At 38.1% G+C, this 16,775-nt stretch overlaps 1 long non-coding RNA gene across 2 annotated transcripts in view; it reads left to right on the forward strand.

Moving 5' to 3' along the window:
* The window catches only part of LOC133560609 (uncharacterized), a 79,848-nt gene that overhangs the window by 44,471 nt on the left and 18,602 nt on the right, over positions 1-16,775 (forward strand). For both annotated transcript variants that reach the window (XR_009808494.1, XR_009808495.1), the window contains exon 5: positions 190-236. This is a non-coding gene — a long non-coding RNA (uncharacterized LOC133560609). The remainder of the gene's footprint in view (positions 1-189; positions 237-16,775) is intronic.

A 16,775-nucleotide genomic window follows, 5' to 3' on the forward strand; every position in this document is an offset into this window, starting at 1 on the left:
CCACCTGAGCCATGAAGGGAAGCAGTTTGTGAATTAATGACTACTCACAATCGCCTTCAGTGGCATAAAGTCATATTGCAGGACAGGAAAAGATCCTTGAAATGGATGATGTGTTTTTTTTTTGCTTCCCTGCTGCCATTTATAGTCTGAAATGATTTGATTTCTCCATGTTTCTTCTTTTTATTGCAGACAAGCCATGCTGCGAAGTAGCCTGCAGCCAGAAGAGCCTCCATGAGGTAAATGGGATACTACACCACTCATCACATTGGAATGAGTGGTAGTAACACTCATAAACTTTACTTCTAATACTGTATGGTCACTTAAAATATTATATAATATTTTATGGGCAGGTTCCACATAATCCTACTTGTAAGGAAATTTTAGCCACTGTGATAGATATATCATTTCATAGTCTGCCAATGATGGTAGAAAATATATTATTTTATATAATACTCTTTGTATCGCTCAGCTGTCTTCCTCCAATAGCTTCAACATTACCTCTGTCAATATTTCACGAAGCTACTCCTTGCTTTCTCATCGTCATTGTTCAGTCACTTGCAAATCACACATGGAGCTGTTGTTTTGTGCGTTATTATTAATAATCCAGTATTGTTCTGGACTTTTATGTTTGGTGTTGGTACAAGACAATCCTGACCTTGATCAAAAAAACTTCAGCGGTTTTCTGGTCCTCACCAAAACTTTGTTATATGTGCCCTAAAAGTACTAATAAACTTACTCACATCTTCCAAACAAGTTTAATTCAAATAAATACACACATATTGTACTTTTTGCGGTTAGTTTGCACTTCAATAGTGACAGCTAGTCAGTAACAATGACATTTACCATGAATTGATTAACGTGGACCCCACCTTAAACAAGTTGAAAAACTTATTCGGGTGTTACCATTTAGTGGTCAATTGTACGGAATATGTACTGAACTGTGCAATCTACTAATAAAAGTATCAATCAATCAATCAAATTTCCAGTAAAAAGTATAGGGTTGTCTTGATACCAATATTTTGGTACCGGTACCAAAATGTATTTTGATACTTTTTGACCATAAAAAAAGGCGTTATTTGTTTTATTTCACCCCAAAGGGAATAAGCAGTAGAAAATGAATGGACGGTTTTCTTTCAACAAAAAAATCTTAGGGTACATTGAACATGTTTCTTATTGCAATCAAAGAACAATTTTGTCCTTAAGTAAAATAGTGAACACACAAGAGGACTTTGGTTTTTATTAGTAAGTAAAGAAACAAAGACTTCTAATTAGTCTGCTGATGTATGCAGTAACATATAGTGCCATTTATCGATCTATTTTGTCAACATTATGAAGGACAATCTGGAAAAATGTATTATTAATCCACTTGTTTATTGACTGTTAATATCTGCTTACTTTCCATTTTAACATGATCTATCTACACTTCTGTTAAAATGTAATAATCACTTATTCTTCTGTTGTTTGATACTTAACATTAGTTTTGGATGGTACCACAAATTTAGGTATCGATCCGATACCAAGTAGTTACAGGATCATACATTAGTCATAATTGAAGTTTTCATGTGTCCATGGACGTAGTTCCTGAGTTAAAGGAACTACGAAGGAAGAAAACATTTGTGACGATAAAAAATATAGATGTAATTACAGTAGTATCGACTAGATACGCTCTTGTACTTGGTATCATCCACCCATGGCATTTGTTTACATTGTAACACCGGTGAGCTATCTTATCCTTCTACGGTGTGTAGTGAAGCATGTTTAGCTATTCCTTGTCATGCAGGGATGATACTTGTGAGAAACGTACTTTATTTGTCGCCATGGAGGCAAAGATTAGTGATTTAGAAGTAGCTAAAACACTGACGATTGCTGATTGACTTTAGCCGCTAACTAGCCAGCCATGTCTTAAAGCACCTCTTCCTGAGGCCCTTCCCGTGTTATAGCTTCACCTTTTCCTTTAGTTTTTGGACCAATATGCGGCCATTCTCGCTTTTTTGTCTACACACCGTGTCTCCATGTTAGTACTCCATGATTGTGCGCTGCCGAACATGCCCCTCTGCTCGTAAAACCAGCAATGTTATGACATAACGACATGCTGCCATGCTCGTTAAAAAAATAAATATGGCTACTACTACTACTTACGTTACTTTTCAACAGAGTATAGTACCATTTTTGATTCCTTAGTACCGCGATACTATATTAGAACCGGTATACCGTACATCCCTAGTCTGGTATTGACTATGAGTATTTCCTATAAATGGAATGGAAGGCTAACATGTCTATGAGGCTAACTTCATCCTGTTAACATCACTAGGTGCTGGGCGTTGTCACGCCAAATTTCTTCCCCCCTACAAAAACCTTCTCCCTCATTTACTTCCGGGGTCATGATTAATACAGACATTTTGTTAACGTTATATTATAAAAATATAATGCTATATTATAAAAATACAGATGTTTTGTTAATGCTATATTGTAAAAAATAAAATTCAAAAATCAATTTACAAACACAAGCTATGGGATGACACATTTACTTCCGGGGTCACGTTTCCTCACGTTTCCTCTTACGTCATCCCATAGTTTGTGTTTGTAAATTGTCTTTTTAATTTTTTTAATTTTTTTTTATAATATAGCGTTAACAAAATGGGTTGTACTTGTATAGCGCTTTTCTACCTTCAAGGTACTCAAAGCGCTTTGACACTACTTCCACATTTACCCATTCACACACACATTCACATACTGATGGAGGGAGCTGCCATGCAAGGCGCCAACCAGCACCCATCAGGAGCAAGGGTGAAGTGTCTTGCTCAGGACACAACGGACGTGACGAGGTTGGTGCTAGGTGGGATTTGAACCAGGGACCCTTGGGTTGCGCACGGCCACTCTCCCACTACGCCACGCCGCCACGTCTGTATTTTTATAATATAGCGTTATATTTTTATAATATAGCGTTAACAAAACATCTGTATTAATCATGACCCCGGATGTAAATGGGGTGGGGGAAGGTTTTTGTTGAGGGAAGAAATTTGGCTTGACAGCGTCAACTAGTGGTGAGTGTAGGCAAAGAAAGGACAGACAGATTTGTATACACTTACAGTAGAAATGTAGCAAAAGTCAGGTGGAGAAAAAAAAAGCAGCCAGTCAAGGTTTCCTGCTTTGCAACGAGTTGAACATAAACACACAAACTTTTACACACACATGTCACAACACAGACGCACACAGTTCTTTCTACACACACACACATGCACAAATCTAAACACGGACACTCAAATTAGAACATAGACACGCAGATCCGATTACACATTCACACATTGCAATTTGCTTTGCAAATTGTTTTGCTACAAAAACACTTCTATTGGAAGACGCCGATGTCTGTTGTATTCATGACAGCATTTAAGCTAAGTAGCGATTAGCGCACAAGCTGCTTCTCCACGAATTGAGCAGTATCACCGTAAGGTAATTAAATTGTTCAAAGTGCAGTAATCAATCACTGTTTTACGATAATTAAAATTTAAAACGGTAATACAAACCGTTGGGAATTTTACCGCGGTTTATCATTAATACCGTTAATCGGAATGTCCCACTTTCGAAATTTGGAGCCTTGGAGGGTTCAATCTGGTCAGCAACCTACAAACTCAAACGCTAGTAATTTTAAAGAGCAAAATGGGGCCTCTGCCCAAATCTTGTTTAGGGCCACAAAACCATTTTTCAGAGTCCAGCAGCAGTGACACAGGCTGTTTATTTTTAATTATTTTCAAGCTTATAAATGTGAACAAAGCGGTTATGACGGGCTTACTTATGTCTATAATATATTACAGCTTTAGTTGTGTGCAACAAGCCGCCAGCGAGTAATTAAGCAAACTGAATTATTTCCTAACTGCTTTGAAGAATTGCTAAAACTTAAGTTTTATAGCCATCCAATGTGTCGTTTGTGGAATTGTAGTGGCAGCTTGTTAATGAAATGACATTTTTAAACACTCCCCAGCAGAGACCTAAGTGTATTATTCTTGTTAGTGTCAGGGATTGTTGTTAACATGAAAGGAATGGAATTAAGAGGAAGGGTTTTCAAGTGATGATAGCAGACAGGTAAGATGGAGAGAAAAAGAGCTGTTGTTAGCAGGACAGTAGATGATACAAGAATGTCGAGCTGCAGGGAAACAAAAGGAGAGATAGGAAGATGCAGTAATGATGTTTTGATGTTTTGGAAGAAGGGAGTAACAGGGGGCTATTATCTTACAAACATTAACTCCAGTCAGGGATGACAGGAAGTGTGCTGAAGTGTTGCCAAGCTGCACATTGCAGATTTCAGTCTGCATTGTGCAGTAATGATGTGTCAACTCTTTTTAATTATGTTAATCTTTGAAGTTTAAAATTATTTAAAATAAAAACAGCTGCTATTATTACTTGGAGAAATATGTGTAAGGTCAATGGCATGGCCTGCAAATATCGCAATCCAATTAAAAATCTGTGGTGGAAATAGAAGAAAATGGTCAATGACAACACTCCAACATGCACAGCAGACCTGAGGACAGCAATCAGAGAAAGTCTGAGCAAGATTTTGAAGAGTACAGTTTGTCACTCGTTAAGTCTATGCCTCAGTCACTGCAAGCTTTAACACCAATGTACTAATGGAGTGTCGGAATGTTTTCTTGTTTGTTTTTCATGATTCCATATTTTCCGTCTTCAAAATTGTGTCTTTTACTCTGTTTGATCTAAAAATGTATATCACTATTACAATTACTATTAATATTACAGTTTACATTCTTAATTTATTTTCATGTTTCTTAAAGCATTTGCAAAAGTGTGCGTTTTTATAGACAAATGTGGCATAATAAAACTTTAGGATTTATTTTTATATATATATATATATATATATATATATATATATATATATGTATATATATATATATATTAGGGCTGGGCAACGATTAAAAATTTTAATCTGAGTTAATCGCACTATTTCTCCGATTAATCGCGATTAACTGATTGAACTGCATTGTATACGCAAAGCCCAATAATGAATTCAAAAGTAGAGTGTAGTGCACCTTTATTGGAATATCCTCCCACATGAACAAAAGCGCCAAAACATTTGTTGTGCAAACACAATTTACTGTAAATCAGTCCTTGTTAAACAGTAGCAGTTAAATAGCATATTTTATAAAAATCAACTCAAAAAATGTAAATACAAACATTTAAGCTTATTACCACTGCCAGGGTATTTAAGTTATCCTGTTTGTTATGGAAAATAAATATAATCTACATACAAATCTCTGAGCCACAATCATAACATCTGAACAGGCAATTTCTCAGGTAACAGCAGAAACATTTTTTTTATCAGGGATCTTATGTTTAAAAAACCTATATAATAGGTAGTGGGCTGTTTTAGGGAATTTTTGATCAAATTATCCGTGGTAGCAATATTAATAATGTTGTGTTTATTCTGCGTAGTGCACTTAAAATAATTATGACCATATCTAGGAATTGATATAATGGGAATTTTCTGATTGTTTGCTTGGTGCTTTGATAAACTGAACGCATATACATGGTACTATATTGTGATGTTATGAGCCAGGGAAAAAAAGAACTACCCTACCCAGCATGCAACAGGAGTGACGAGCATGCGCGGTAGCCCGGTATAGGTTGTGTCGCCATGACGGCATCTTGTATGTTGTGATATGCACGCTCTGAAAGCAAACGTTAAGAACTCAGCCAACACGCCTCGTCTGGATTATTCATAAATAGACAGACAACACAAATACTCCGCTGCTTCACAGGCCGCTGGATGTAGCCTGCAAAGTATTCCCATGCTAGCTAGCCGGTCTAGCAAGCACGCGTCATTCAGTCCAAAACGGCCCGATCTATCCACATCCAGAATTGTCTGGCGGTCGTAAGTGATCCCGGAGTGACCACGCTGTAAGCCAGCCATGAAATTTACAGAATTGTCCGGTATTTTTGCCAAATGTTCCATCTTTACCAAGAGCCCCTCGACGCCGAAGCCCATCCGGGCGACGCCATCTTGTTAAGAAAAGGCGTTAACAAAATAAAAGCATGTAAACACGATACGCAAGTGTGCGATAAAATAATTGTCGGCGTTAATAGATTGATGAGTTAACTCGTAATTAACGCATTAATTTGCCCACCCCTAATATATATATATAATAACGAAACAGTAATGATAATAAACCAAGGAAATGGAGTGGGACAAAAATCCAAGAGTGTATGATGTAAGACTACAGTATGTGTAGGATTTAATTGTTGAGTGTTACCGGGAGTGTTGAGCGAGAGGCAGAAATCCTGGTGGGGAAAGTCAGGCTCGAATGTCCGTTAGACAAGAGGTAGTCAGGGGGTATAGCGAAGGGTCAATTGGCCCGTGTCCAAGAGGGAGGTTGAGATCCAAGAGGCAGTCAGGGAAGCAGAAGGAACGGGGGGGAGTACAAGGAAGACAGGATGCACAGCTCGTCACATAGGAACGACGGCAGACTGCGGGAAGGACGACAAGGAAGACACAAGCCCAATTAAACATGATGGTGGAGAACACACAGGGAGAGAGAGCAAGGTTGCATAGAGCACGATGATCGCTTACGGTACTCCAACAGATAATTACGTTCTGGCCCGGAACGCAGGTCTGGACTGGCTTAAGAAGTCCAAGAAGCTTATCAATAGCAAGTGCGCTGAGTGCCGATTGATCGCAGCTGCTTGCTGTCGCCGGAGTGACATTTGCAGGAAATGAGCGGCCGTTAGCGTGTCCCGAGGTGCACTCCAGAGGGCTCATGGAAGAATGTGCAGTGGCATGTGCTCGCGTCGTGACAAAAAGTGTGCATTTGTATGTGGAAAAGAGCCCGAACGCAGAGAAAGTATGCTAAAGTTAAAGTATCCGTTTTCGTGTGGACATTGCCTTAGTAAATCATTCCCTTATGTACTTTAAAGTCAGTGTCTTTAATTATACTTCAATGTATTCAATGTTACTTTAAAATCGATGTACTTTAAAATCAATGTACTTTAAAATCGATGTACTTTAAAATCAATGTACTTTAGAATCAATTTACTTGATGTACTTTAAAATCAATACTACTTCAAATGCACTGAGACTGCAGGAAGTAAACACTGTAACTTTGTTCAGCGTAAGTAAATAAGTAATTAACGAAGTAGTCTATTACCAATGAATTAGTGATGCACACTAATAAACACACTGGCAAACCAAAAGTTCAAGCTGTTACCAAAGGAACAGGGGAATAACAAAGTAGTTTCACTTTCATTCTTCATGTTCCCTCTAATTCCACATCCCCTTAACTTAATCCTCTGCTCGACACGCTGCCTCTTTGTTCTGCGACCCCGACAAGCCATCGTATTCCCTGTCTTGGTATGCTGAGGATAATGGAATGAAATAAAAGCCCAAAGGATTCTCGGAGAAAAGACAGGAGTGTGTGTGATAACGTTTTATTCTCCTGGCTTCTGGCCGAGGAGGAGCAGGGATTAGAATTTTACTGCTTATTTGCAGCAATGGCCTTGGATGTTTACACAGGAAGGTGTCACAGGTATGGCAGAAAATTCCTATTCTTATCTATCTGGCACAAAGGCCTTCACTCATTTTGACTTCTGTCGACCCATGTCGGCCATCAGGCAATTTAAAGTGTTTAAAGTCCTTGCAGCACCGACTAACTGCTGCCCATGGAGGATGGAGTCTTGTCATATATATATATATATATATATATATATATATATATATATATATATATATATATATATATATATATATATATATATATATATATATATATATGTGTGTATGTATAGGTATATGTATGTATGTATGTATGTATAAGGGGTGTGGGAAAAAATTGATTCGAATACGAATCGAATCCGTTGTGCGATTCAGAATCGATTCTCTTTTTTTTTTTTTTTTTTAAATCGATTTTTTTCTTTTGTTTAAATGTTTGTTTTTTTTTCATCAATCCAACAAACCACTACACAGCAATACCATAACAATGCAATCCAATTCCAAACCAAACCTGACCCAGCAACACTCAGAACTGCAATAAACAGAGCAATTGAGAGAAGACACAAAGACGACACAGAACAAACCAAAAGTAGTGAAACAAAAATGAATATTATCAACAACAGTATCAATATTAGTTATAATTTCAGCATAGCAGTGATTAAAAATCCCTCATTGACGTTATCATTAGACATTTATAAAAAATAAAAAAAAAGAACAATAGCGTCACAGTGGCTTACACTTGTATCGCATCTCATAAGCTTGACAACACACTGTGTCCAATGTTATCACAAAGATAAAATAAGTCATATTTTTGGTTTGTTTAATAGTTAAAACAAATTTACATTATTGCAATCAGATAAAACATTGTCCTTTACAAATATAAAAGCTTTTTTAAAAATCTACTACTCTGCTTGCATGTCAGCAGACCGGGGTAGATCCTGCTGAAATCCTATGTATTGAATGAATAGAGAATAGTTTTGAATAGGAAAAATATTGTTTTTGAATCGAGAATCACGTTGAATCGAAAAAAATCGAAATATTATCGAATCGTGACCCCAAGAATCGATATTGAATCGAATCGTGGGACACCCAAAGATTCGCCCTAGTATGTAGGTATGTATGTATATATATATATATATATATATATATACATATATATATATATATATATATACACAAACCCCGTTTCCATATGAGTTGGGAAATTGTGTTAGATGTATATATATACGGAATACAATGATTTGCAAATCCTTTACAACCCATATTCAATTGGATGCACTACAAAGACAAGATATTTGGTGTTCAAACTCATAAACTTTATTTTTTGCAAATAATAATTAACTTAGAATTTCATGGCTGCAACACGTGCCAAAGTAGTTGGGAAAGGGCATGTTCACCACTGTGTTACATCATCTTTTCTTTTAACAACACTCAATAAACGTTTGGGAACTGAGGAAACTAATTGTTGAAGCTTTGAAAGGGAAATTCTTTCCCATTCTTGTTTTATTTAGAGCTTCAGTCGTTCTACAGTACGGGGTCTCCGCTGTCGTATTTTACGCTTCATAATGCGCCACACATTTTTGATGGGAGACAGGTCTGGACTGCAGGCAGGCCAGGAATGTACCTGCACTCTTTTTTTACGAAGCCACGCTGTTGTAACACTTGTCTTGCTGAAATAAGCAGGTGCGTCCATGATAACATTGCTTGGATGACAACATATGTTGCTCCAAAACCTGTATGGACCATTCAGCATTAATGGTGCCTTCACAGACGTGTAAGTTACCCATGCCTTGCGCACTAATGCACCCCCATACCATCACAGATGCTGGCTTTTGAACTTTGCACCTATAACAATCCGAATGGTTATTTTCCTCTTTGTTCTGGAGGACACCACGTCCTCTGTTTCCAAATATAATTTGAAATGTGGACTCGTCAGGCCACAGAACACTTTTCCACTTTGCATTAGTCCATCTTAGGTGAGCCAGCGGCGTTTCAGGATATTGTTGATAAATGGGTTTGGCTTTGCATAGTAGAGTTTTAACTTGCACTTACAGATGTAGCGACCAACTGTAGTTACTGACTGTGGTTTTATGAAGTGTTCCTGAGCCCATGTGGTGATATCCTTTACACACTGTCGGTTTTTGATGCAGTACTGCCTGAGGAATCAAAAGTGATTTTTCCAGATTCTCTGAACTTTTTGATGATTTTACAAACCGTAGATGGTAAAATCCTTAAATTCCTTGCAATAGCTTGTTGAAAAAATTTCTAAAACCGTTTGACAATTTTCTTACAAAGTGGTGACCCTCACTCCATCCTTGTTTGTGAATTACTTCGCATTTCATGAAAGCTGCTTTTATACCCAACCATGGCACCCAACTGTTCCCAATTAGCCTGCACACCTGTGGGATGTTCCATATAAGTGTTTGATGAGCATTCCTCAACTTTATCAGTATTTATATGTAGTCTTTGTAGCATATTCAACTGAATATGGGTTGAAAATGATTCACAAGTCATTGTATTCCATTTATATTTACATCTAACACAATTCCCAACTCATAGGGAAACGGGGATTGTATTTCGTTTATATTTACATTTAACACAATTTCTCAGCTCATATGGAAACGGCGTGCATGCGTGCGTGCGTGCGTGCGTGTCACCAAGACACAGGATTGGTTTTGCAGCAAGCCAAAAAGGGATATTTTTTATACAAGTCTTTTTAGGAAGGGTGGGGTGTGGAAGAATCAAGTGACCAAACATAAATATCTCCCGTCCGGGGCTCTCAGTCCTTCACACAGCACACGTCTTTAAAGGTCATAGGTAATTGCCTATAAACAACAGAAACACAACATAAGTAAACATTTCACTAGTAATGTCTTTAGTGGGGAAATAGTGGTTGTCTGACTTACCGCCTGATGCACCTCCCTTGACACTGAGGAGAGCCAGACCTGAATGAGGCAGAGTTAAGAAAAGGTTTGTAGCTGGGCCACACCTGGCCGCACAGCTGGTGGCACTTCAGGCTGATTGAACAGCTAGAGGGGAATGTACCGCCCCTCGATGATGCGGCCAAAGGTGGGGCGTTGTCTTCCATGTTTCACTCTGCCTCCATGCCCTGGCTCCTCCCCTGTGAGGTGCTTACCTGTCAGGCGGTGCTGGAGTGAGACACCACAATATATATATATATATATGCTTATATATATATATATATATATATATATATATATATATATATATATATATATATATATATATATATATATATATATATATATATATATATATATATATATATATATATATATAAATGCAATATTAAGGCTGTGAATCTTTGGGCACCACATTATTTGATTTGATTCTTGGGGGTAATGATTTGATTCAAAACGATTTTCGATAACATTAGGTGCCAGTTCTATGTTTAGTAATTGTTTCCATAAAATATATTGACAGCTCTGATAACTTTCTATATTACTTAAAATAAAAATGTATTTTGTTTAATGAAATTATACTCAAACATTAGATAAAGTCAAGTACAAATATGGCAACAAGAGAAGTATCCAGCATTTCTCTTTTCTAAAGTAGCTCTATACAGCAGACGTAGGCATCTACAGTACATCAACAATATGATTTGCCTGAGTGGCTGGACAAGATGTTAAAAAAAATATATATATTTTTTAAGGATTGAAAATCGTTACAGATAACATCCATCCATCCATTTTCTACCGCTTATTCCCTTTGGAGTCGCGGGGGGCGCTGATCCCTAGCTCAGCTACAATCGGCCGAAAGGCAGGGTACACCCTGGACAAGTCGCCACCTCATCGCAGGGCCAACACAGATTGACAGACAACATTCACACTCACATTCACACACTAGGTCCAATTTAGTGTTGCTAACCAACCTATACCCAGGTGCATGTCTTTGGAAGTGGGAGAAAGCACCCGGAGGGAACCCACACCGTCACGGGGAGAACATGCAAACTCCACACAAAAAGATCCCGAGCTCGGGATTGAACCCAGGACTACTCAGGAACTTCGTATTGTGAGGCAGACGCACTAACCCCTCTTCCACCGTGAAGCCGTTACAAATAACAATCGCGATTAATTCGAAAATGTTTTTTTTGTATATATATACCGTATTTCCTTGAATTGCCGCAGGGGCGCTAATTAATGTAAAACCTCTTCTCAAAGGCATGCGGTAAAAATAAGCATGAACTAATTATTTTAAAACCTCTTCTCACTCCGGCACTTACCAAAGGCATGCAGTAAAAATTTGAGTGTGATGTAGGGATACCATCATGAAAAGCATATTTAATTAAAAAAACGTTATTATGGTCTTACCTTTACTTATAGATATAGTCCATGCCAGCTCCTTCTGATCAAAAGCATCGATAACTTGTTCCAGAAGTCTTCCTTATCTTTCTTCTGTTTTAAAAGTCTCTCTGTCTCGATGGAGAGCTTCCTTTATTACCTCCTGCTTCGATTGAAATTCCAGTTTAGAAAACTGTTTTATTTTAATAGACACACGCTGCTCACTCTTGCTGGTCCAGTTCATGGTCGGTCGATGTATAGACATAGCGCGCTCTCGTTTGGGTAGCTCCCGACGTGCAGACCGCTGCTAATAGTTAGCTTGGCTCCTCACGAGCAACGACAGAATTAACCTCGGACAACTCCCCCTCCCGTTCTGCTCCGTGGGTGATCTCTTTATCCCACCGCTGCCACCAGGAAGTGTTATTGTATAAATAATACCAGAGAGAAGGGAATTATAATTTAAGAGGAGAACTACTTTTTAAGATCCAATATTGTAGAACAACGCAGAAACGAATGAGTATAACAATAGCAGGGGTTAAAATATGGAACTGTTTAAAGGATGAAATAAAACACAGCACCAACATAAACCAGTTTAAAAAGCTTTTTAAATCATTTATCATTAGTAAATATAAGAAAGAAGAGCAAACATTGTTTTAGAAAGACAATAATATATAATATGTATATAAATACAAATTATGATTTCATAATTATACATATAGGTTATATTAAAATGTATACATTACCACTTTATATGGAATTTAAATAAATAGTGTACATATAATATATATATATATATATATATATATATATATATATATATATATATATATATATATATAAGTGTACTAATGTATATGTTTGATTTAAATGTTAAACTGTGTATATGAGACGTGTGCTACATATATGTTGCTTATATATTGTTTAAAGAAAAAGTAATATAAGTGAAGCATGTTTTAGATTTTATATATTTTGAACCTTGTTCTTGTTGTGATGGGGTAGGTTTATATAAGCGTTGCTTCAACCTACACCCTTTCGGCTCAATCATTGCTCAAATGAGTGTTTTTTTTTTTTCTTTTTTTGTTGTTGTTCTTTGTTTTATGTGAAGATTGCCGAAATAAATAAATAAATAATACACTGGGTATTTTGGACTGGAACATGCTTTATTTCAGCCAGGTTGTTTACATAGCCAGCATATGAGTGTTACATCCTAAAAGGTCCGTCATATCCGTCCCAACACATATCACGTCACTCATTTCACTTCTTCTGCAGCCGAGTAGTCGCAAGAGGGATCACTAGCGCCCTCTACCACCTGTATGCGGGAGTCATTTAATGACTAATATTTGACACACGCAGCTACGGTATTGTGACGGTCTCAAGCCGTCGTCTTGCGGGTTCCCACGACCACCAAGAAAGGACATGGCTTGAGCAGTTTGACTTTGTTTATTTTTCAATAAAACCTCAGCCAAGGTCGCTCTTCCGCTCTTCCTCTCAGCTCGCTCGCCGACTCCTCGCCGCCATCTTTGGCCGGGCTCCAGCGTGCCCTGCCTGTCTGTCGAACCGTCGGCTCCACCTCTCCACAGCTATATTAATAAAACATAGCTGCTTACTGTTCTTTTTAGCATACTGTTATTGAATAGCTTGGACCTTAAATCCTACTGAATAGCTCTTAATCTTCTTCCCTTTATGCGATTTCAAATTACCGGTATTGAAAACAGCCTCCTCCATTTTGAAAATGATGACAGGGGACGTGTCACTCGTGACGTCACGAGTTAGACCCTGCGGTAATACTAAGCATGTGCTAATTATCTTGCGAAGCAAGTTTGACCCGGCAGTAATTCAAGGCAGGTGCATACTATATGCCAAGCGGCATATATATATATATATATATATATATATATGTATATATATAGCTTTTGCCATCCTAGCCACGTCAGTTCTGTTCACTTTTTCCGCCATCACTGTATGAATAACCCTATAACCCTATACCGTATATCCCGTGTACCGAACGGCCGAATAGCGTTGCAAATAATATAAGCGTCCTCTGCCGCAACTTGCTCGGAATTTGCACAGTCCGTCTTCACAAAGGTATTTTCCTCTGGTTTATAAGTAAACTGATGTTTCTGAATTATTAGTTCCAGTATAGACAGAGATGTCGTTGTTTTGGTTGTCATCATTCTTCACAAGAAAGTAAATATCTATTCAAAGACAGCTGCGGTTTTTCCCTTTGGAGGCACTGTCCCTCAGTGTAGTGTAAGAGAATTACATGTCTGGCACACCTCCCCACGGAACAACTATGAATCAAACAAGACGCCTTAAGAGGGGATGCAAACTATATGACGTGAGAGTATATTCCAGCCTTAAGAATGGAGAGACTCTGACCTTTGGCCTTCTCACAAAAACATTCAACAACTTGACACAAGCGAGTCTACTGTAAAACGTAAGCAAACTTTTTCGTCTATAAGTAGCAATCCAATATAACCTGCCTTCATAATTCATATCTTTATTCTCATGACTTTTCATCATCGGTGACTATCTGCTTGATTACGTCCGGCCGGATAAGAGAAGGATGGCTTTACCGCCACGGCTCATATCCAGATTAAAAATTAATAAAGTCTGTTTTCGGACAGACTCATATTAGCTGTCGTGTACAAGTACTTGCTCAAGTAGTACTTTTGTCTCATCTTGCCCTAAAGAAACAACATCTCCGGAGTGTGTTAAACACAGATGATCTGTAAACTCATGGAGGATTGCGTTTCTTAAATGATTAAAACTTGTGGGTGTCAACATTTTTTTACATCACTATTATTAACATTGTTTATTCAGCAATATTGTTTTATCATTTTATAACTGCAAGATGTCTTAAGAGTATTTCAATAGATTTACTTTGGCGTTTGCCGACATTTTATTTTTCAATCGCTTTTGTTTTTCCATAGGAGAAAGATAATACATAGATATTTCAATCATATGTCCTCTATGGCAGTGGTCCCCAACCTTTTTGTAACTGCGGACCGGTCAACGCTTGATAATTTGTCCCACGGCCGGGTGCGAGGGGGGGGGGGATTCAATTTTATTTTATTTTTGTCATGAAAAAGGGAGGGTTTTTTGGGTTGGTGCAATAATTGTAGTGTATCTCATGTTTTTTATGTTCATTTAATTTAAAAAATAAATAAATTAAAAATTATTAAAAATTTTCCTGTGGCCCCGTACCAATCGAGCCCGTTGGTTGGGTGGGGATCACTGCGTACGAAATAGCGATCACTGAACAGTTTTAAGCTTGATAAATTAAACTACGTGTGCAAAATTATTTTATTTTATTATTTTATTTCCATTATCTCCTAAGTTTGCACATGTTTTTAACACACACAAACATCAGGCCCACAGTCCCACAACATATTAATACACACAATGTTCTACTTTGTATTCAATATAGTACACTCAGTCATAGTTGTTAGCCACAACAGCCCAATAATGGTTCAAACAATTATTTACTTTGTACCTACTATTTAGTATTTGTTATTTGGAATCTTAGCAAGAATTTAGCCTCTGGCTAAATTAAGGTCCTAAGCAGAATTGTGTTCTTGTGGCCACTCATTTTTATTTATGGGAAACTATTTTTATACTTTTTTATTCAAACCAGAATTTAATTTGATTTATGTTTTCTCCTAAAACAAATTAGTGGAGAATAAGTGAATAAATTATTTATTTTTGGGGTACAAAATAACTAATTTAACATGGATTACTTTTGATGGTGGTAAGCTACATATAATAATAATAATAAGAAGAAGAAAAAACACATTGCTGGTGGTATGCTACATTTTATAATAATAATAGTAATAATAATAATAAACATATGGCTTTGTGGCCACATCTGTCATGGGCTAGTGTGCTGGAAATGTGCAGGCTGCCAATTTGCGCCTCCCTGACCAGCAGCAAGCATTCATTCCCATTCATACACCAGTGTGAGCGGCCCTGCTGACATAATTAAAACATAAATTTGCCAACCTTCCTGAGACATCTCTGATGGGGATTCAAAGCCAGTACTACTGCCTTACCAGACCAGCACTAACACTGCGCGCCACAAGGGACAGCATTAACAGTTAGCGAAATTGACCGCGATATTCTTCCCAGTGATGGAGCAAAAATGAGGCCAGATATAAGTTTGTGATTAAATGTCACATGAAGCACTGTGTCATTCATTCATTGACATTTTGTACGCGCTTCTTTATGCCAAACGGATCACCCAGCGTGTGATCTGCCCTGGATCTGTAGTAGATCAGCCTCATATTGTTTTATGAGTCTGGTGGCTCGTTCATCACGTGTGTCGTAGTTGTTTTATTGATTTCATGTCGTTAACTACTTCATTTTCTTTAATATGCACCTCGGGAGAAGTGCTAAATTGCAACATTGTGGCTTTTGCAAACAGTGTTTGGTAAAATAGCAATTAGCAGCAGGATGATGGATGCAGCCTGCAGACGGCTCGTAAACTCCCATCTCCTTCCAATCAAGTCAAGTCGACACGGAGGTGCTTCCCAGCCAAACCCTCAGGCAGATCCTCCAACTCTGCCGTAATCAGCGAGAAGACATCTGGTTCCACCTGCCGGCTCCTCGGAGTAAACGACTGTGCTTTGCAGACCAAATCCACTGCAGGCTTCTCTTGGAGTCACACTCCAGCACACAAAGGTCTGACACAGTAGCGATGTTGGCAGAGGAATGAGCTGAGCCCCCGTGAGGTTTGAGGCCTGTCATTTAATTCTAAATGACGGCAGATGGTGGGCTTGGCTCTCGCTCCAATCGCTCAGTCTCCCAAGATGCACTTCTTTGATGGATGTGGCGAGCGGGAGCGCCCAGAAAAGGCTGAGGCACATCTGTGCTGGCCGATAACGGGGGCAAAGAGTGTCTCATTTCTACACCGTGCTTGTAGGTTTCTTTGTGTTTTTTGTTGAGGTCAACTTCCAAGCACAATGTTTCTAACTGCTGGAAAA

Source organism: Nerophis ophidion, linkage group LG10 (assembly GCF_033978795.1).
Source record: "Nerophis ophidion isolate RoL-2023_Sa linkage group LG10, RoL_Noph_v1.0, whole genome shotgun sequence".
Lineage (NCBI taxonomy): Eukaryota > Metazoa > Chordata > Actinopteri > Syngnathiformes > Syngnathidae > Nerophis > Nerophis ophidion.